The sequence below is a fragment of the Panthera uncia genome (assembly GCF_023721935.1).
Source record: "Panthera uncia isolate 11264 chromosome A3 unlocalized genomic scaffold, Puncia_PCG_1.0 HiC_scaffold_12, whole genome shotgun sequence".
NCBI lineage: Eukaryota > Metazoa > Chordata > Mammalia > Carnivora > Felidae > Panthera > Panthera uncia.
Window position 1 is genome coordinate 25,216,081 of NW_026057579.1, and position 23,734 is coordinate 25,239,814.

The window sequence follows — 23,734 nt, forward strand, 5'->3', positions numbered from 1 at the left end:
AGCGTGAGAGGCAGGAGAGATGACAGAGCCATAGATGGAGGTGGAGAGGGAAGTGGCCTATAGGAAATCCTTTGAGGAGGATTCTTTTCCTAACACCATGTTCCTGCCTCGGTTCTGGAAATCCCACCACTGGCTTTTCATTCCTTTTGATTAAGTGTTGCCTTCTGGTGGCTCCACTTTGGGAGTGAGCGTCTGCCATGTGAATGGGGGGAGGGGTGGTATGCACTGTGTGTTTACAATGCTCGGTGTGCTTTAATTCATGACATGCTTCCTGCCTTTATAGGGTTGCAAGTCACTGTGGAGACAGACACTGCACGTTCTTGGTGGTATAAGGTACTAGCGAAATATAAGCTCTGGAACGGTACTTAAAATATAGCTATTTTAAGCTTTTAGCTTGCCTACGCTGTCCAGTGTGGTAGCTACTAGCCACATGTGGCTATTTGTAGTCAAATTCATGAAAATGAAGTCAAACTAAAAATTGATTTGTCAGTTGCACTGATCTTATTTCAAAAGCTTAGTATCCAGTTTTATCTAGTGGCTACCATTTTGGTCAGTGAAAATATAGAACATTTCCATCATCACAAAAAGTGCTATGGAGAGCACTGATAGGCCATTAGAAACTTTTAGTAAGTGAAGATTGAGTGTTGTGAAACTCTGCTAACTGCTGATTTGCCATTGGAGTCCCAGAAAGCTTTGAGTATTTGAGTAACTGAGTCACAGATAGTCTGTCCCAGCTCTGTAGGGTTCAGACTCTTAAAAAATGATTTAAAAAAAGGCAAATAGGATATATGTCTCTGTTACCAATATATAAAATAAATGAGTGTCTAAGAAAGAACTGTTCTCATACTGTTGTCTCATTTACTACTCATAGTAATACTGAGAGAATGGGTAATACCCATTTTCTAAATGAATAAACAGGCCCAGAGAGATTATAATTTATCCAAGGCCACATAGACTGTCAGTGGCAGCTAGCATGCCATAATAAGTGATAGAGCCAGTCAGCCCTCAAGAATTCCTATTTTAATGCCTTCTCCAAAATATCCTACGTACATACATGGAAACATATACACACACATATACATGTATTTACATTACATATATATATATATATATATATATATTCGTATATTATAGATGATACCTGCCTTATATATGTACTCACATATTTCATATATAATGTTCTATATATAAGTATATATATTTTTCATATAAAGTATTATGCCTCAAATGAACTCAATTATATCATGAGCAGACCAAATGCAAATTAAATCTGGAAAATGAAGAGAAAATATTTGTAACTTAAAAAATTCTGAATTAAGTTACTCTGCCAAATCTCTTATACTGGGTCAACAAAATGGAATTTATTTTCAAAAATAGCTATCGATCGGTGGTGATTGAAAAAGATTCATTGAGGGGCACCTGGGTGGCTCAGTTGACTGAGTGTCTGACTTTGGCTCAGGTCATGACCTCACTGTTCGTGAGTTTGAGCCCCCTGTCAGGCTCCATGCTGACAGCTCAGAGCCTGGAGCCTGCTTCGGACTCTACATCTCCCTCTCTCTGCCTCTCCCTTGCTCATGCTCTGTCTCTCTCAAAAAATAAACATTAAAAAATTTTTTAAAGATTCATTGAGTTCAATACAAAATAGATTTTCTAATTTCATAAATTGTGCCATATTTTGGAATCACAGTGGTGGAAGTTTAACTTCCTTTTTAGTTTAAATCTTATAAGTTTTCTCTCTCTTTGACCAGCATCCGTTCTCTGCAGTTCAGTATGGCCTGGACTGCTCTGCCCAGATCTGGGCGGCTCCCGGACCCCAGGCCATGATACCTCTGGTTTTTCACAGGCTTTGCGTATAAACCTTCTGATCGAATTCACAGAAACCAAGGAATATATATGTCACTGGTATATAAGTACTTGTGGAACTTCTATGTGACTCTAGGGGTATGATTTGGCCCTGGCATCCAGTCCCTTTAATACTTTCAGGGTCCCTGAAGAATGTCATATTTCAGGAAAGAGCTCTAGTCACGTTGTATCATTAAGTTTATATGGAGTGTTGTGGAATAACATTTAGCTTGATTCTGATAGAATAAAGGTGCAAATCCACATGCATAATTTAAGAGTAAAAATCCTTTTTCTGGTACCATATAAAATGCATGCCAGGTGTGAAAGGAGAACTGAAATGGTCTCCAAGGATGCTCTCTTGAAGGCCGCTGGGCTTTCTCCAGCCACTCCTCCTGGCCCCTGGGGCCGCCCTTCCCCACGGTGCATCCGCTATTGCTCCTAGGGACTTTTCAGAGATCCCCTTCATTCTCCCTTGCTCTTTCTCCACCGAAAGTAACAATTGAAAGTGAATTTCTGGAGGCTCAAACTGGAGCCACTTGCCACCTTTATTGTGCTGTGATGCAAAAGGGACCAGAGAAGAGAGAAAAGTTCTCTACGAGCTTCTGTGCTATGCTGGTGTAAGGAGTCATGTCCTTATTTGCAGAAGAATTTAAGCTTCAGCTAAGAGTGGAATGCTCAGAAAATCAATGTAAGTTGGAGATTTCAGCACTACCATTCCGAAACAGTGGCTGAGCAGTTTGGCTGACTTGGAAGCATGGAATAGATATATATGAGAAAGGATTTGTGTCCCCATTCCTTTCCTCCATCCTCCATCAGGCCTCCTTGTCTCTGAAATGGACTTCCATTTCTTCTAGCTGCATAGAGAGGCCGTTCACTGCACAACTGGGCTTACCCTCAAGAAATATGATAGGCAGAGTTCCCTCTGGCTCCTCCAAACTCCTCCTTCTGGACCCACTTTCCCCCTTTTTAGGGTCCTCACCTTCTTCCTTACCTCACTGTTTTTCTGCTTCTCAAGGTCACCCATGTCATAGAGGGAAAGAAATATAAGAACCTCTTCATAGTGAAGTGTTAGGGACTTACCAGGGCATTTACCTGTGAGCATCAGCATTTAAAGGGATAAACCAGCAAGGGAAGTGATTTGTTGAAAGCAATGAACAAAGTCAGGGTTTCAGACCCTGTAGACCATGAATATGAGAGAAATTGCAGGTGAAGGTCTTCGCCAATATAGGGAAGCCCCATAAATGGGACTGCTGTCTTCTAAGCCATTGCCTGGCTGAGGGGAGGGAAGGGGGGCTTCTGTGGGGCCCGAGCGTCAGTCAGGAGGACCTAGATGAAAAGTCTGGAGTGGGGGAGGCCCACAACCATGCAGCACTTGGAAGAAGAATAGGAACATGTGGTCCACTTGTGATCTGTGTTTACTCGTCTGTCTGGTGTGTCTGAGGAGAAGGCGCAGGCCAGCCAGAGGTCGGCGAGTCAAAACCCTTTGAAGACAGACCCAGCTTCTGAAATGGATCTGGCATTCCTTTGCTGGCTCCATGTCCTACAGTAGTCTGCATCCTTCCCAGCCCATCACCTTCTGCATGTGTCCCTGGTAGAAATGCAGGTATGCCAAGTTGTGACGCTCTTGAAGTTTCTGGAAGCAAACATTATTCTCTTGAGCCCCTTTCGCCCGATAGCAGGGGTTTTCATCATTTATAGGCAGGCTTAAATGGAAGTCCAGTCACTCAGTGTTCTCCCCTTCATCGTTTGTCAGCCCAGAGTGGCATCTAAATGTTTTCAGAGGGGTTGGCATGTAGCTGATTAGGGCAAGGAGGTGGCATACTTGTCATTGACTTTTGTGGTCACCTGATGAGGTTTGCCTCATGCACAATGACACTGACCTGTGTCTCTCCTGCTGATGTCCAGGGTCTGTCCATGACTTCAGGTTTGTCCCACCCATGCCATCACCGCTGATGATCACCCCTTGTCAGTCCTTTTCTGATCCAAAACCTCCCTCAAAGACACAGGGTTTGTTTGGATGCTCTCCTGCATCCCTAGGGCTGGTGGACATTCAGAAGATGGTCTCAATCTCTTTCTTCCTGACTGGTCCCAACTTTCTCTCTTAATTCACGGCACTGAGAGATCAGAGAGGTCATATTAGAGAGGCTCTCAACTCAGCTGCTGGACAGGGAGTGAGATGCCAGTCCTCTCTGGTTACATTTTATATCGAGTTACCATTTTTCAGCTTCCTTGGGGCTGGGCCTGGCCATAAATGAAGGGAAGAAAGAGGCACAAACCCCTTCTTTGAGATCTGTGCAATGACTACTAAATCATGCCCACTTTTCCATCTCAATTCTCTTGTCCCTCCAGCAGTTTAAAGTTATATACTTTTTGGAAGGAAATCTGCCTTCTTCCTTATACTACTATTTATAGTATAAGATTTGTATTCTAATTCCATCCAAGTTGTTGAAGACTCAGAAAACCTTTTCTCTAACATAAAAGCCTGGCTCTCGCAATGAAAGCCTTGGCTCTTGAGGTTATGCTCTGTGTTTCCTTAGTATATTTTAGAACTATAAAGTCAAACTTCAGTTCTTCTATTCTCTGTATTTTGTCCTTCCCTGAAGCAACAAGATCAGTTCAAAAATGAAAATCTAGGTTTTTAGGTAATGATTCCATGAAGAAACAAAGTTTGCAATAATGCATTGATTGCTATTTCAGAGAGTTACCCTGCTACACTCAGAATTGCTACAATTTGCTTTGCCCATTCAGCAATGTTCAGATTTTCATGAGAATTGGGGGAAGAAAGGTAGAGACCACTAGGAGTACCAAAGAGACAAAAATAGAAAGCTTCGAAAACATGGAAAGTGAGTAGACAATGAAATTATCTTTATGACTATGGATCTTTGTAAAAAGCATCATGAAAAAAAATGGGAAGCAAACTAGCTCTAACATTTAGTCTCCGTATCACATTGACAAGACAAACTTACTGGTTTCCTCATCCATGAAATGGGTATAATAATACTTGCCTTGTCTACTTCAGAAATATGTGTGCACATAGGAATCTGAAGAGATATTTAAAAATATTTTTTTTAATGTTCATTTTATTTTTGAGGGAAAAAGAGAATGATGGACAGAGCATGAGTGGGGGAGGGACAGAGAGAGAGGGAGACACAGAATCTGAAGCAGGCTCCAGGCTCTGAGCTGTCAGCACAGAGCCTGATACAGGGCTCGAACTCACGAACCATGAGATCATGACCTGAGCTGAAGTTGGATGCTTAACCGACTGAGCCACCCAGGTGCCCCTGAAGAGATATGTTTAATAAGCTTTGCTCTGTGTAGAGCAGATGTAGCTGGATCTAACCATGGTTGTATGAAACATGATGATTAAGAAAGACCATGTTCCATAAATGATGGATGCTCTCATTTTCAGTTTTAAGGATAATTATTTTCTTTCCAATCTTAACAGATCTTTTTCTCTCTCTTTCCTTTCATTCATTTTCTTTTCTCCCCAGGAAGAATTTAGGCAGTGTCCATTGTGGCATAGTCATTTCATGGTATTCATCTTCAAAGCTGACATATGGAACTACAGTCTGTGGTTGGACTTCTGGGTGACTTCTCAGTTACTGGGCAGTAGAGAAATTATTAGTGCTTGGTAAATAGGATGCACCCCACAGTGGATTGTGGGAAGTAAAAATAAAAGGGTAATAATATAGTACTTGCCCTTGAGAGATTCCAGATTCTACGAGGGAGACATGTTTACTCATTTATTCATTCAACAAATATTTATCAAGTCGTCTCATGTGTCAGGCACTATTCTATGTGCTAAGATTACAACCGTGAACAAAATTTGCATTTTAGTGAGACTTGGCCAAAATTTACAAAACAAGAGTATTTCAAAATATACTTAATTGCTCAGTCATTGGGTATAGAGGATTAATGCTATAGGAATGAGTGTGAGGTGTCATTTGCAGAATGCAAACTTCAGGGAATTACATTTTGAACTGGAGTTTGAAGTTTGGAAGAAATCCTTCAAATGATAGGCAGGAAGAAATAAAAGGAAAAGACTCAAGAGTAAACACTGTTATTTTGGAGACATGGAAGAGCCTTTCTTGATGTGAATGGCAGATGTATTTCAGAGAGGATTGGGGAATTTGACTACAGAAAAATATGGAAGATGAAGTTTTGTTTTAATGGGGCTGGTAATAAAGGACCATGGAAAGTTTTGGGTGGGATGGCAGTAGGGTGTTAGGGATACGAGGGTAATGTGATGAATGTTGTCTTTAAAAAATATGGATTTAGTGCACTGAAGAGTCAGGCCCCTGGATTGCACATGTGTTGTCATTCCCAAAGATCTACTACATGCCATGAAAAAGATTGGAAATTACCAGGATAATTGTTCATTTGTATAATGGTGATAAGTTTGTATAAAAAAATTCCCTAAAGTCCAGATTATTTAATTAATTGAACAATCTCATTGTTAGTCCCATCTAGTTTGTACAGATACATATAGCTCTGTACATCCACCTTCGTGACGTTTATATGTGGATTTAATGAAATGATTTATGATTTGTTTACTTGGAGTTACCAAGTCATGTTTCTATTGAACACCAGGGACTAACAATGGGAATTTCAACTTCTTAGGAAAAATCCCACCTCACACAGAGGAGAAAGGCTTGTGGTATCAGTTTGGGAACACTTTTCTTTTTCTTGATCTAGTGGCCAAGGGCAAACTGGTGACCAGGCATTATTTCCCACAGACACTTCAGAAACTTATCACTGAAAAGCTAAGCACCCTTCTACTGAGAATTTAGACCACAGCAGCCATGTGTTTATAAGCCTTTGCTGTGTTCAGGGAGGAGGTTTCTTACACCACTAAAAACTAGGACTTGGTTAGGGATAATGTGGTTCAGGTTTTCCCATAATTGTATGGGAATTCCCTGAGTGAAATGTATGGGTCTGGGAAAGATCAGAACTGACAATGCTCAATGACTTCTGATTTCCCAATCCATCAGAATGCCCAGTGGTGTCTCCTTGGCTATCTGCTCATCAAGCTTTGAGTTGGTAAAATCCTTAGCAGATAAAACAATGCTTCTCACTCTGTGCTGTCATTGAAATCTAAAAGGAGTAGAATGTGTGTTTGGTCAGTGGAATTGGCAAACAGAGCAGGCTTCTGGGGCATCTGGACATTGTTCATACTGAAACCTTTTATTTGTTCGTTTAGAAATGAACAATCAGGAAAGCTTCTGCATTTGGGAGATATTTGCAGAACGAGTTCTTTCAGGTTGGGTTTGGCTGCAGTCCCGTGTGAAGCAGTCACCCTTCTTACTTCTTACTCAACAGATTGTGGATAAACCAGGAAGGCTTTGGCTCCTCAAATTGTTTGATCTTTGTTGCATTGCCCATTTTTGCAGATTCTGACATCTGGAATGTAAATTAGAACTACACATTTAATATTTCTGTTTAATGTTCATTATTGGTCTCCCCTGAAGATTGTTATTCAGGATTGGCTGCCAAGGGCCTGCTATTCTAATTGACAGAGTTCTTATCCGGCATTCTGGTTATTCTTCTCTCTTCCTGAGTAGACCAAGAAAGGGATAGTGTACTTCTTCAGTTTTCATTGAAAACAGTAAATCATCAGAGCTGTGTAAGTTGACATTTGTGCTGAGCATTTCATAAATGTTTGCTGAATGAGCCATTCTAGAGGCTTCTAGAATATTTCCATGTGGAAAATTCTTATTTACACTCTAGGAATTTTGGAAAATCAATATTCTAAACCTCAGACACATCATGTTATACATCTTGTTTCACTCAATTCTGTGAGGTTTAATCAGCAAATACTAGACATATGGCTCCAGATGCCATTGAGAATGCAAAGAAAAAGAAGGAATAATATCTACTCTTGAATGATTACTAGTTTGCTAGGATTGCCACAACAAAACACCCAGAAATAAAATACCACATAATTAAACAACAGAAATTTATTTTTTCACAGTTCTGGAGCCTAGAAATCTAAGATAAAGCTGCTGGCAGATATGATTTCTTCTAATTCTCACTCTTTGGCTTGTAGACCACCACCTTCTTGCTGTGTCCTCACATTATCTTGCCTCTGTGCGCACCAATCTCTGGGGCCTCTCTGTGAGTCCTACTCTCCTCTTCATATAAAGATAAAAGTCATATTGGATTAGGGCCCACCCCATAAACTTCATTTTATTTATTTATTTTTAAAAACTTTTTTAACGTTTATTTATTTTTGAGACAGAGAGAGACAGAGCATGAACGGGGGAGGGTCAGAGAGAGAGGGAGACACAGAATCCGAAACAGGCTCCAGGCTCCGAGCTGTCAGCACAGAGCCCCACGCGGGGCTCAAACTCACGGACCGCGAGATCATGACCTGAGCCGAAGTCGGACGCTCAACCGACTGAGCCACCCAGGCGCCCCCTTTTGTTTTTTGTTGTTTTTTTTTTTTTAATTTTTTAATGTTTATAAACTTCATTTTGACTTAATTACTTCTTTAAAGTCCCTGTCTCAGATTCTGTGTCTCCCTCTCTCTCTGACCCTCCCCCGTTCATGCTCTGTCTCTCTCTGTCTCAAAAATAAACAAACGTTAAAAAAAAAATAAAGTCCCTGTCTCTAAATATAGCTACATTCTGAGGTACTGGGGGTTAGGCTTCCACATGAATTTTTGGGGGACACAGTTTAGCCTATGATAGTACTTTTTAGTGGTAGATGAGAAACTATACACTGAATGACTATTACAGAGTCAAAAGCAGCCAAATATAGGAGCAAAGTTCTATGGGGATTGAGAGAAGAGAGTGCTCCCATCTGTTTGGAAGAACTGGGTAAACCTTTATGGATGAAATGGTTTTGAGATGGATATTGAAACACAGATTTTAAAGAATGAACTATTAAATTGAATGATATGAAATGGCTGTTTTAAAAATCAAAACGGTCAAATGTCAGCAGTATCATATGGTATAACAACACATTTCTTTTCATCCTACTGGTATAGGGGAAGGATTGGCAGACTTTTTCTATAAAGAGCCAGATAGGTTAAATGTTTTAGGTTCTGTGGGCTATGTGGTCTGCTTCACAACTACTCAGCTCTGATATTTCAATAGGCAAAGATCCATAGACAATATGTAAACAAATAAGTGTGGCTGTGTTCCAATAAAACTTTATTCACAAAAACACGCAGCAGACACAGCTGGCGAGGGGAAGAGTCAGGTCAGTAACGCAGGTCCCCTGACTTCTACACTAGTGTCCTTTCCTCTATGCCATGTTAATTTTATTTCCTAGGAACTAGCAAGATTCTAAGTAAATATTAGAAGTTTTTTTTTTTTTTTAATTCAAAACAATCTGTTTGGGAAAATAAAAACTAAAAATGCCCCCATTCCCTCCAAAAAAAAAAAAAAAAAAAGAGGACAGGCCAGATCTGGCCTTATGTAGGGGAATTTTCTTACCCTTATGGAGAGGAAACTTTAAATTCCCTAACTCTTCCCTTTGCTGAAACACATCTTCCCTGATGCTTTCACAGCCCTGCACCAGGCACGGAGTTCCTCTTCTCTGACATGCTGATCCCCTCTGTTCCAAAGCAGAGCCTTCCAACATCCAGAGACTGGAGAGAACAGAAAATACCTTGGCTCCAACTCAATGTTGTCATGTGGTAACAGACCACAAACCTAAGCCACTTCCGCCTTGTCCCTTAACTCTTGGCGCATTCTGTGTTTTGTTTCTATTTTATTGGCTCTTGAGTGGAACTGCAAAAAGACTCATGGACTCCTTTCATCCAGCGAGGGAAAACAAGCAACCACCTCTCCTCCTAGCCTTCTTGGTACTCCCATTGCAGAAGGGCTCTTTCACAATATCAGATTTTTCCAGATGACTGAGAATTTCCAGCAAATACAAACAATCCATTGTGGGTGGAGGATATACTAAATACACATAGATGCTTCTGTCTTTCACAGGGAAGAAACTGACAGTAACATAACCTCCTGGGGAAGACTTGGTGGTATCCTGGGTACCCGTCTCCTATTAGTTCTTTACAAGTATTTATAGAGTGGTTACTCCCCGCCTTTCTAGTACTGGAGGCGGAACTGTAACCAGCCAAGGCAAGATTCTTTTTTAGAAGCTTTCATTCAAAGGGGAGAAGACAGAAAATAAACAAGCAGAAAAGTATATAAATCATATAGTCTCAAATGGTAATTATGATTTATAAAGAAAATAAAACAGGGTAATGGGCTGCAGATTGAGGGTAGCTGGTTGAGGAATGGTGAAGGGATTTGAACAGAGTAGGGGCTGGCCACGTGATGAGCTGCCTTGGAACATTACAGGCAGAGGCAAGACCAATGCCAGGCTCTGACCTGAGAACAGGTATGGTCCCAGAACAGCAAGGCCAGGGTGGCCGGAGTGGAATGAACTGGAAGGAGAGTAGTGGAGAGCAGGGTTGGAAATCTGTTCTGAGACTCTGAGGCCCTGGACACCCTGAGGAGCAGGACTCTTTCCCAGATCCCAGCGGCCTCAGACTGAATGCTTTAAAGTTCTTGTATCCTTTTCACAATGTTTTCTTTTTCTTTACGTTTCTGTAAGTTGTTTTAGCTTATGGATACTCTTTTAGTGCCCCGCTTCTTTAAAAAAATTTTTTTAACGTTTATTCGTTTTTGAGAGATGGAGAGAGACAGACATGAGTTGGGGAGGGGCAGAGAGAGACACAGAATCCAAAGTAGGCTCCAGGCTCCAAGCTGTCAGCACAGAGCCCAACGCAGGGCTTGAACCCACGAACGGCAAGATCATGACCTTAGCTGAAGTCAGATGCCCAAACAACCGAGCCACCCAGGCTCCCCATTAGTGCTCCGCTTCTGATCTTGGAATGAGACAGTAGATAATTAGTCTTCTTGAAACCTATGGCAGAAGATCAAATTGAGCTCCCAATAAGAATGTGAGAGATTCTTCCATGGTAAATGCATGGCGTGTCTGAGAGCCCCTCAAACGCTCAGTGCCTTTTCCATACACCTCTCAGCTGTGTCCTTGCTAATTAAGGCTGCTGAGTGTCTGACTTCTGGGTGAGAGCAAAGGTGCCATAGGAACACAGTCTCCTTCCTTTACAATTGTATCTCCCACACTCCTATGTCTTTAGAGAGAAATTGAGTAGATTTCTAAAGGAAAATGGTTGTCACAGTAATTGCAACTTTCTGTGATTTGATATAAGCAGGAAAGAGCACGGTGGCTGAACACAGGGTTTAATGTCCACTTAATTTTCCTCCTTCCTTCTTCTTGAGTTTATATGAACATTCGTTATAGAAAACATCTTTTCTTTCTGCTTCTTCTAATGCTGTTGGTACCAAGAAGATGAGCAATAAAACCATTTCTGTTCCCCTGTCTATGAAAGAAGCAGCAGTTGAAAAGGGCAGGATTTCCATCAGGATGGGAAAGAGGATGTTGAATGTTAAAAGGCCTGCATCCCTTAAAGCCTGAATGTCTCCAGGTCTCAGCTCCCTTTTCTGTTGCTGTTTTCTCCCTCATATTCTTGTACCATGATGTTATACCATGGGATGCTGCCAATACTGGTTTTTCCTCTGCACATGCAATTTTTAAAGCTCTATTTTCATTTTATATTTTCAGAAGCACTGAAGACCAGAATACTGTTTGGCAGGATCAACATTGATTTTACCACCAGGTGCAGGGGACAGCAGCCATGAGTGACCTCAGGGACACATCATAACCCTGCTACATCCTCCCCATGCCCTGCCCTGAAATCCTATCACAACAGCTATAATATTTGACTTTGAGTTTTTGTCTCACATTAAAATGTAAATGCCCAGGGGAAGAGTAATGCCTTACACTTTCTCTATGCATTTATCCCTTAGAGGGGAGTTAGACATTTTACTGACATTAGGTTTTTATAAGAGGAAGAGAGGAGAGTGTGAGAACACAGGAATGCCTGAAACTCAGGAAGTTGGGGTTGAGATTGGGGGTGGTTTCTGGTGCAGGTGAAGGGGAGATTTGAGGGAGATGACTCAAAAAGAGAATCTAGAAACATCAAAGACAAATTTGGCTAACTTCACAATCATCTATAGCTCAGGCCTCAGGAAATACCATTGGGCTAACTGTTCCCTTCCTTGGCTCATTAATCTTGACATTGATTTCCTCCCTTCTGCCCAATGCACCATGTCATAGCCAAGGACCTCTACCCTTATTCAGTACGATTTGCTAGGATTGCTGAGTCCAAGTTTCAGAATCATCTCATGACTTTGTGCATTTATTCTATTGTTTGGCTCCCTTTGAATGCATATTATAAATAAAAGCTAATCCAACCTGGCTGACCATTTTCTGTTACTACTGTCCCCTCCTGCATGCAGGTAATCCTTTTCCAAGTCACAAAGCTCTTCCCTCATCCATCTCCCTTTCTTGAGCCATTTTTTTTTTATCTTGCACCCTACCTCACCCACCTTCGTTGACTCTTCTCCTTGACCACTAATCCCAGATGTGGAATCTTGTTAAATCTTATTTAAAATCAAAGTAGTCTTTATACAACCACTAAATCTCCTTCATCTTTCATGACAGAGGTATCTCAAGGAAATTCTATCCGATTTGTTCGACATGACCTCCTCTGCCTGGGTCCTTGCAGCCTTCCTTCAATAAAGTGGGCTTTTCCAGCTGTTCTCCTTCTACATCTTTTAAGAATACTTTCAAGAACTCATCTACTACATCCCTTCTATTCCTAAACAAACCAGATGTTACCCATGCTGGTCTTCTATCTCCCTGCTTGTCTTAAGAGGGATCTTAAAAGAAATATGAAGGATGGATCTGGCTATTTTCAAATCCTTAGGAATTACTTCAAAATGAATGAATTTCAGTTACTGCCTCTTTACCTTGTCCGCTCTTCCCATGATTGTAAATTAAAAAAAAAAAAAGCCATATGTTGTTTTCTACTGCATTAGATGATGTACTTATATTAGGTCATAGTTTTTTTGAAGCATGTCTCTAAGTCAATTATCCTCAAATGTAAATTTGGAATTTGAGGCATCTCAGCCCATTCCTTTCAATATATTACATGCCTCAGTTCAGAACCAAGATGAATGTAGATAACCTGGAATAAAGCCGCACCTTGAGCAATTTGAGTGAGTGGATTAATTTTCTTTTGTTTTAATCCTGTATTAGATACACTTTTTAACTCTCTGGAACAGTTGGATAATCACAAGTTTCCTCCCTCTAGGCAAAGCCCACCCCACAGAGTGAAATATACACTGCTAACAGCAAGCAGATCTCAAAGACAGGAGAGAGATACAGGGTCTGAGCCAAGTTCACCACTCAGAAAAGGCATTTCTCCCCAAAGAGTAGGATGCTTAAGACATGGGGGAGGGGCTGATGGAAGAATTCCTTGATATGGAAGTTCAAATGGTGGGGAATAGGTTCTCCAGGAATGTCAAGTTGAATATGAATTGGCTGTTTGTTTTACATTACAGATTCCACAGGTCCAATCTTGATTCAAGATCTATATCCAAATATATAAAAGAATCCCAAATGATCCTGATGCAGGAGGTTAGTGAACCCCACTTTGGTAAGATATTCTCCATAAAAGGGATTATACTGTTGAATGTTTTGGAAACACTGTATCAAAAAAATTAAGCACATTTCTTTCTCAATTTATAGTATTACAAATGTTTGAGAGGAGGGCACATGGTATTTTCTGAACTTTTTTTTAATCGTATCTATTAATCACTTGAGGGACACTACTGCACTTTCTCAGTTTGAAAAGTGCAGGGTTGAGTTTTGTCTGCAACAAAAGGGGTAACAATTATCAGCTGTACTGGTTAGAACACACCTGTCATGGTGCTATTATATACACTTTAAGGCAGTTGCTGAAAAAAGAAGAGCAGGTTGAAAGAAGAGCAAATAGGATATTTAGCTGTTTGCTAATCATATCACCTGAACAATGGTTGAAAGAGACTTAAGAGACTCCTAGACTAAAATGGAAGCTCAAATATGCATATCTAAAGTCACCTCCTTGTCAAGACCCCACCAAAGCTGTGGGGAGGAGAGGCAAAGAACTGGGAGATAAAGAGGGAAGACAACAATTATATTTGGGAGCAGGAGAGCATATAGAAAATAGTAACTGAGCTAGCAAACCAAACAGCTGAATCCAAAACCAGAGTGATTACCTCTCACAGATTCCTCAGAATGCTCAGGATGGACAGCTGCAGTTACCCTTGTCACAGGGCATAGTGGTAGGAACAAAAATAGAATTGGGTAAAAACCATTGACAGAGCAGTCAGATTTCTAGCTCTTCTAAAATCTGTGCCATTGGCAAACCGACCCTCCCCAAGCTCACAGAGGACTAGATGTTTATTCTCTGAAGAGGGCGAAACGGAACTTTGAATTGGGGGTTGGCTGGTGCAAATGTTGGTGTAATTGAAGATGGAGTGTCCTGCTGAAAACAAAGAGGTAACCAAGCTCTATACATATCAATGCTGAATGCTGAGTTCCCCAGTCCTTTCCCCTCCAGGCCCAGCAAGTCTCCTAGGATACAAATGCCCTAAGCAAGAAATTCAAAGAATATATGTTAAGGAATCTTATTATCTCCAAAGGAAAGACTAAAACCAAGGCTCCTCTGCAAACAGCCAACCAGGTCACTCTACAGGGAAGCTCAACATCAACACATCCCACTCACAACTGGATGCAACAAGATCCCCAGTCTGTGGGCAGTTCCAGCACCTTGCTTCTCCCCATTGAGGCAGTATATATTTTTCCTCCTCGTTAGACTGGATGAGATTTTGTGACTACCTCAATAAATGAAATGTGTTGCATGATTTTGTAGGCGAGGTCATAAAAGGTGATGCAACTTCTGCCTGATCCTTTGTCTATCTGGATTCTTGACCTTAGAATCTTGCCATTGTGCTATGAGGAAGCCCTAACCAGGCCCCTGAAGAGGAACTGAGCCCTCAGCCAAGAGTTAGTTTCAACTACAGGACCCATGAGTGATGGGTTCCAGCCCCCATCCTTGGAAGCTTTCAGCTAAGGTTTCTGACAGTATGAAGCAGAAAGACAATCTTTGCTTTGCTCTGTCCAAATTCCTGACCCAGAGAATCCATGAACATAATGAATGGTTGTTTTGGACCACAACACTTTGGAATGCACATTAATTAAATATTTAAAGAGTTAAGCTTACAATAATTAGTTTGGAAGTTCCATTCCATAAATTTTTCAAGATCCTTAGGGGAAGTTATTTGCCATCCTGAAATTTAGAAAAAAGGTGTTTGTGTGTATATGAGGAGCAGGGAGATCAGATTATGATGGACAGTAAATAGGTACAGTACTCTGTGTGATCCAAAATTCTCTTAAGAGCTTTTCTGGAATTTTAAACAATTTTCTTTTTTCTTTGATATTAAAAAAAAAAAAAAAAGAGTAGAGGATGAGACACAAACTCATTACCAGAATAAGTTTCAGGATTTCATAAAATGAAGAGAAAGTTTTGAATAGGCTGTATAGGAATTCACAAACTACTTATAATACATTCCAGAGCTCAGCAACTTTTTTTCATATTGCCTGCTGTTTAAGATTATCTTCATCACTGCTGCATTCAGTTACAGGTGGGGACATTATTTTGGAAACCTCTCTTTGTATTGTCTTTGTAACCTAGATCTATTGCCCATGACATTTTAGCTATTTAATAACTCTACTGTTCCAACAAAGCCTCCCCAAGGAGTACTTCAAGCTCCCAGTGTCCCACCAACCTAAGCTCTCCATAGGAGCAATGAAAAACCACAGGTGCGAGAAATCTGAGGATTTTTTCTCTGAGAGGTCTCTCTTCAGTCAGCTCTGTTTTTGTCTTAAAATAGATCTTAAGCTCTAAGGAGTAGTTAATCTTAGAAATTCAGAAATGGAAGATTAACCCCCAAAGATTAAGTGATTATCTAAATATGTTAATTCTGTGTGATTGTTAATTTATTACCCTCTGTCCTCATGATGAATGGCAATCAATCTTGCAAAATTCATACCAATTATTTTTATCTGATGAGAACAAAAATTTTGTTGTTAGGAAAATAGATATCTTTTCTCCAAATGAAGAACAAAAAGATAAAACCATGCTTGTGTAGCTTATAAAAGGTGTGAAAGAGATTCTGAAGTTCCATGACTCACTCATGTGGTGTGACATTTTTCATTTGGAAAAATATTGTTTTCCACTTGCACTTACAGTAAAAATAGGATTCTGATATTTATAGAAATGAAAAATCTTTATTATTCTTTCTCCTCCCAAAGAGATTTAGGGTTACCGAATCACTGGCAAACCCTATTGAGTCAAGAGATATTTGCTGTATGTCAGTTTTTTTCTAGGATTTTTTTGTTGGTTCTGGAGATACAAAGACAAGTTCATTAGACCTGTAATGTGTGTTCAAAAAGCTTCCAGTCAAATAGGGAGGTGAAAACAATTAAAATGTAAGGTAGAAAGTGAGATGGACCATATGGATGGTAGAAACATGGAGTAAAGAAGAGAGAGAAGCTTTGTGGTTGGTGGTGAGAAAGGATAGTGTGATAAAGGGGAAGAGGAATCAGATAAAGGCAGATCATGCTGGAGGTGAGCTCAAAGGACCCAAAAAGGATTTTTTTCAAATGAACAATAAAGGTTTGAATTTGGCTGGAACATCCAAACTAAATGTACATCTGTATCAGTGGGGTCCTTCTAACAGGGGAGATTCCTAGACCCTACACCAGATTTGAAGGCCCAGCTTCCATTGGGGAGGAAATGGGTACCCATGTTTTTAAAAGGCTGATCTTGAGACTCTTGCTACAGCTGGATTGGGGAATCTCTGGGCTGAAGTGCGACATTCATAATGAGGAATGTTGGACACAAAGTTGAAGAGGTTGGTTGGTGCCAAATCCTAAAGGGCAATGACATCCAGAATATATATGGACTTTATTCATTAGTTAATGGGGTGCCAAGAAAAACCCTTGAGGAAGGAAATCACAAATCACAGTGGTGATTCAGGGACAGGGATCTGCTGCTGTGTCTAGGATGGATCAGGAAGGAAGGATACCAGAGGTAGGGAGAGTGAGTAGGCACTACCTATAATTTCTTAGGACAAGGTGATGGAAGCATGAAATTTAGGAGTAGCAACAGCAGGGCTGGGGAGGAAAGCATGGGTGAGCTTCTAATCTCATTCACTCTTGTCATTTACTTGAGTTCCTGTGATGTCTCTTGCTTTGATGTTGCCTCCCATTGAAGATGCTCTCACTAAATCCTTAGTTACTCCTGACCCAAGTTCTTGCTTTTTGGTTAAAACACATTGTGCTTAAATGCATGCGATTGTTATTGCTGTCATTATTTTAAGAAAAAAAAAGTACATTCAGGCCATTGAGTCTTTTGGATTCCAGGATGCTTAAGAATGTCTCAACTCGGGATGCAGCCGATTCTTTGCCAAATGAGACGAGTCAAAGATTGGCAAAAGCTGTTGAATTTTGTATGTACCCAGCACATTGCATAATTATGAGTGGGCATATTGTAATCATGTAAAAGGTCTTGATTATTGATTTGAGCTCCATTTCCAGTTTCTGAAACTTTTGACTCTGTCCCTTGATTCTCTTGAGAAGTCAGGGAATGTTTTTCTGCTATATTTGCTCTCTGATAATCCTTTCTCCCCTCACCCAGCCAATTTTCATAGACTTAATGAGGCCTGATTACCCAGGTCTCACATCTCACAAAGTAGTCCCTTTAGAGGAGTAAGAAGGAGCCTGAGACTTCTCATAGCAATCGCCTTGCTTTGAGCACGTTGCATCTATTTGGAAAAAGGTGCAAATATTTGGCATATTACTGGTCTTTCATATGAATCCTTGCAATAGGTAGAAGCACGTATTCCTAGTTTCTCTGTATAAAGAGACATAAGCAAAAAGAAGAAAAGGGAAATGAATGTCCTTGTACTTTTTTATTTTTTAAGTTTTTATTTAAATTCTAGTTAGTTTACATACAGTGTAATATTAGTTTTAGGTGTACAATATAGTGATTCAACACTTCCATACAGTACCTGGTGCTTATCACGACAAATGCACTCCTTAATCCCCATCACCTATTTAGTCCCCCATCCACTTTCTTTCTGATGACTGTCAGCTTGTTCTTTATAGTTAAGAATCTGTTTCTTGGTTTACCTCTCTCTCTCTCTCTCTTTTTTTGCACATTTGTTTTGTTTCTTTTTTTAAGTTTATTTATTTTGAGAGAGAGAGAGAGAGAGAGAGAGAGAGAGAGAGAGAGAGAGAGAGGGAATCCCAAGCAGGCTCCAAACTGTAAGCACGGAGCCCGACACAGGGCTCGATCTCATGAACCATGAGATCATGACCTGAACCTAAATCAAGAGTCAGATACTTAACTGACTGAGCCACCCAGCTGCCCTTCATTTGTTTTGTGTCTTAAATTCCACATGTAAGTGAAATCATATGGTATTTGTCTTTGTCTGACTTATTTCACTTAGCTTAATACTCTCTAGCTCTATTCATGTTGTTGCAAATGGCAAGATTTCATTCTTTTTATGGCTGAGTAATATTCCATTATATATATAAAAGTTATCTTTATCCATTCATTAGTCTATGGACACTTGAACTGGTTTCCATAATTTGGCTATTGTAGATAATGCTGTTATAAACATAGGGTTGCATGTATCCCTTCAAATTAGTCTTTTTGTATTCTTTGGGTAAATATCTAGTAGTGTGATTGCTGGATCCTAGGGTAATTTTATTTTTGACTTTTTGAGGAACCTCCATACTTTTTTCCACAGTGTTTGTACCAGTTTGCAGGGCAAGAGGGTTCCCCTTTCACACATCCTCACCAACACCTGTTTCTTGTGTTGTTGAGTTTAGCCACTTTGACAGGTGTGAGGTGATATCTCATTGTGGTTTGGTTTGGGAAGTGCTATGTTTTTTTAAATGGAACATCAAGGGAAGACAAAAATTACCTGCCTCAAAAATATATTGGTTTAATGAATTCAATTTAAACTTAATCCCAAAAATAGAATAGAACAAAATGCAAAGTAATCAGGAGAAGAACTTAAAATTACCTACTGTGGCCTCTGTGGTTCCTGTTACAGACTAAATGGTGGTTCCCTGCCCTTGCAAATTCATATGTTGAAGCCCTAGCCTCCAGTAACTCAGAATATGACTATATATGGAGAAGCGGTGATTATGTTAAAATGAGGCTGTTAGGGTGTATCCTAATTCAGTCCGATTGGTATCCTTATAAAAAGGAAATGTAGACACACAGAAGAAACCCCAGGGATGCATGCAGAGAGAGGGATGGATGGCCATTTAAGGACAAGTGGGAAGGCAGCCATCCACAAGCCAACAAGAGAGCTCAAGAGAAACTATACCTGCCAACACCTTTATCTTGGACCTCCAGCCTCCAGACCTGCGGAAAAAAGCATTGCTGTTTAGGCTGCCCAGTTGGCGGTATGTTGCTATGACATCCCTAGCAGACTAAGCCAGTCCCCCATGCCCAGGGGGAACCTGAGGGCTCAGATGGCACTCCTGCCAGTGGGAAGCCCACCGTGTACCACACAGAAGCTAACTGGTGGCATTTGATGTGAATAGATCTGCCACCCCTGCCACTAAGCATCCTAGATCCCACTGGTAGAAACCAGGAGGAATGGGTATTCCAGGGTCTATCTCCCTTTTATCAGATATGTTCATAGTGAAACACTCAGGACAGAAAAGGACAGAAGAAGATGCTCAGAGTCTGTCTCCATTTGAACACCTGTGTCAAATTGAGATGAAATGGAGATTGTTAATAAGGACCATTTTTTAGGTGGTAGCAGACTGCACCCCTCCCTAGGCTTCCTTTTCAGGGAGAATCCCTCTCTGTGTTTGAGCTCTTACCTCCTTCCCCACTTGACCTTGGATGCAGTCCCTTCACCATGCATTTAACTATTATCTCTCTGCCCCCTTCAGTCACTGCCTGTTTCCACTGCCACTTTGTCTTATGTTTGAGAATGTCCCTTTGGTCCCCTTTTCCCATGAAGGTTTTCTTTTCCCTGACTCCACAGCTGTGAGCCAACCCCAGTTAATTAATATACACCAGCAATACCAAATCCATCAAATCTAGGACACTGTCAATTAGAACACTCACTATTATTTTATATACTAATAAAAAAGAATAAATGCTGACAAACTATAACATTATCAACTGTAAGGTGCTTTAATTCCAGAGTAGTTCAATAATAATAATAATAATAATAATAATAGTGGGGTGCCTGGGTGGCTCAGTCAGTTGGGTGGCCAGCTTCGGCTCAGGTCATGATCTTGTGGTCCATGAGCTCGAGCCCCGCGTCAGGCTCTGTGCTGACAGCTCAGAGCCTGGAGCCTGCTTCAGATTCTGTGTATCCTCTCTCTCACTACGTCTCCCCCACTCATGCTCTGTGTCACTCTGTCTCTCAAAAATAAATGTTAAAAAATTTTTAATAAAAAAATAGTAATAGTAATAATAATGTGAATCTTAGAATCAATGACATGAGATATATAAGCATGAAAACATCACTTAAGAACAATAATCAAATGTTTTTTTAAAAAAAAACATTGCAGGGCCACCTGGGTGGCTCAGTTGGTTAAGTGACCAACTCTTGATCTTGGCTGAGGTCATGATCTCATGGTTCCTGAGATAGAGCCCTGAGGTCAGGCTCTGAGCTGACAGCACAGAGCTTGCGTGGGATTCTCTATTTGCCCCACCCCCATACTCACTCTCTCTCTCTCTCTCAAAAATAAATAAAAACACTTTAAAAATAAAATAAAATAATAAAAAAACATTTCAAAGTGTGGTAACCAGCTAAAGCCAGCTGAAATCATGCTGTTTTTTAAGTTTATAATGCATTCACTCATACCAAAAACATGGTGGGACAGAGAGGGACAGGAATGTTCAATGTTTGTCCCCATGTTTTTGTGACTTCTGGGGCACTTCTGTTCCTGTGCTCACTGTCCAACTTGCTTTTTTGCTGCCACTTGCTTCTCATGCCCATGGCTATTCTCTTTGCTGGGTTCCAGATAACCAGAGCCTCTTTTCCTCCACATTTTAAAAGATTTCTTTTTATTTTTATTCAATTTTACTGTGTAGTCAATTTTACTATAGGTTTGGGGCAGCAGAGATGGTTAACATTGCTGTACTTAAAAGTCTTTTGCCCCATAATACAAAGAGTGTCCTTCTGGCTGATCCTTCCTCACGATGGCCCCTAGCCATAATTTGGCTTTCTCTTCACCTACTCCTTCCCTCTCCAGTGTTCTCATCCACCCTCAAACTTCTCCTCTGTCATCAGAGTAGTTTAGCCCTTCCTCTGACTTTCTGTCTGCTTCAGGGACTCCAGATCTTCTTTTCAAAATCTAAAGCAGCTTGCCAATGTATTTACCCCAGAAAGAAATAATGGTAGTCCCCTTAGGAGGCAAAAACAGGTACATTCCCTTGTGTTGATTGTTGTTTGTTTGGTACGGCAAACAGATAGTAAAATGCACAAATCTTGGGTATTCCGTTTGATCAATTTTGGCAATTGTATCCATCACTGGAAAGTCCCCTGTGCCCTTTCCAATTAATTAACAGCCCTCCTTCCCACAGTCAACCACTTCCTGGTGTCTATCACCACAGATTAATTTTGTCAAATATTGAACTCCGTATAAATGGAATCAAACAGCATGTGCTTGTTTGTGTCTGAATCTTTTGCTTCACTTGCTTTTAAGATTCATTCCTGTCATTGCTTATTCTAGTAGTTCCTTCATTTTTACCGCTGAGTATGGTTCCGCTCCATGCATACAGCACTATTTGTTTTTCTTTTCTCCGATGTATGAACTTTTGGGTTGTTTTTGAAATGTAGCTATCATGAATAAGACTACCGTGAATATTTTCACCTAAGTCTTTTTGCGGACATATGATTGGCTGTTTAAAATTTACAGTATTATTTCTCTGCGGCCCAAGAAATAAGTAAATTCCCCTAAACTATCATTAAAATCTACAACTAATACCACCTGCAGTTTCCCAGGACAGCTAATGAAGGCATGAATTCAGGGTGAATACTGTCCCAGAGATTTTCAGGACTATCTAAACTTGTCACTATTGTATATGAGACTGTTTCCAGAAACTCTTTCTCCTGAGTAATAGTTCTATTGTTTCACGTTGTGTGATAGCCCTTACTATCCAAATCCTTATTATCTGAGCTCTTGTTACCTAAACTCAGAGATTGAATAGCTTTATATACATTTTTTTTTTTTGAGATGGTCTGACATCTCTCAATATCTCAACCTTCATTCCTATCTCTCTGAGGCCCAGGAGCAGTCTGTTGTGGACACTGTTTTTCATAATTTGTGATGAAAAATTTCCAGACCTAAATGGAACTTTCCAATGACACAATTGCTGAACTTCTGCTTAGCACCATGCTGATTTAAGCTCTACTTATAACCTTCCTATGAAGAATCCAGCACTTCTGTCTTTGGTTGTGCAAGGTTGAGTAAGTTACTTTGCTAGTCCAGCCCTCAGTTTCCCTCTCTGTATTATGGAATTATATCCACGTCATTGAATTGTGGTGAAGAATACATGTGACTGATGATATGTAAGAGCTCAAGAATACTCAGGACTTTGGGGGCGCCTCATTCTTGTTTCTGGCTCATCTCTGCCCCTCTAGACCCACTCTCCACCCTTCACCCTGCTTCACTACACTCCCAGACTACAACAGCCACACCCCCTTCCTTGACAGGTAACAACTGGTTTGGCCAATGGGAGGCACCAGTGAGGGATTGGGGGCAGGGAGGAAATAGAAGTTTGGGCTCTTATACCTCTGGAGTCCACCGGTCCCCTCCACACTAGGCTGTGGATTCTCAGTGGCACCTCACTTCCCACCCAACTCCATGGCTGCGGGTCTGGCTGGCTGGATGCCTTCTGGCCTAGAAGGTGTATCGGCTTCTTATCACATATAGGCCCCATTGTTGGGTGATTCCTTTAACTCTCATACCTTTGAACATAGTCCTTTTGTTAAAATCTCTTGAGCTACTCCTTTAAGTGTGCCATCTGTTTTCTGCCAGGGCCCTGATGGGCTCCCTTTTCTAGGCCTGCAGGAGGTGGCATTAGCCCCAATGTAGTTGGCTACTTGAGAGACTGTATCTTAGCCCAACTGCAGGAGGTCTTAGCCAGAAGAACCCATCCTTTGGAACCTGGCTCTGTGCAGGCTTAAACATTCCGTTTATGTGGTGAAAATAGGAGAATGTCATTCTTGAAAAGAGATTTCTTTTTTTTTTTTTTTTTTTTTTTTACTTTTAGACAACACTTTCCTTCCCTCCTCTCTGACATATATACCTTTAAAAAAAGAGAGAAGAAGGAGAAGGAGAACAAGAAGATGCTGTGCTCGTATTTATGAGGGAGTCAGGCATCCAGTTCTCCTTTCAAAGCTCTTCATGTAGAAAGGAAACTGGCCCTGACGTTTACACAGTCCAGGAGAATTCCAAATAGAATTTGGACAGATTGGGAAGTTACCATCTTGAAGTGTGCGGGGAAAACAATCCTGGTGGGAAGATGTGGTGACATATATGAGACAACCCATGGATGTCAGGAATGTGCTGCTCTGTACGGACCTCTGCGCTGCACCATCTAATGGGATTGCCAAAAATATGCATATGTTCCTCATGATATCACATGAGAAGGCCATCCAATTAAAGCACTCCACCGTACACGCAAGGAGGATAATTTCTGAGTATATTTATGATTGCTTAATGTCAACAAAAGGGTCTTTTAAAAGCAGCACATTCCTTAGCCTGTGCTCGCAGATCATGCTAAACACATCCAAATGCACAAACTATAAAAGAGGGAAGAGGCACTACCGGCACACCGAGCTCTTTGGTTTCTGCATCTGGCTGGCGTCCACTGGGAGAAATGTAAGTCAGAGTTTACCACATGGATTACAAATGTGCT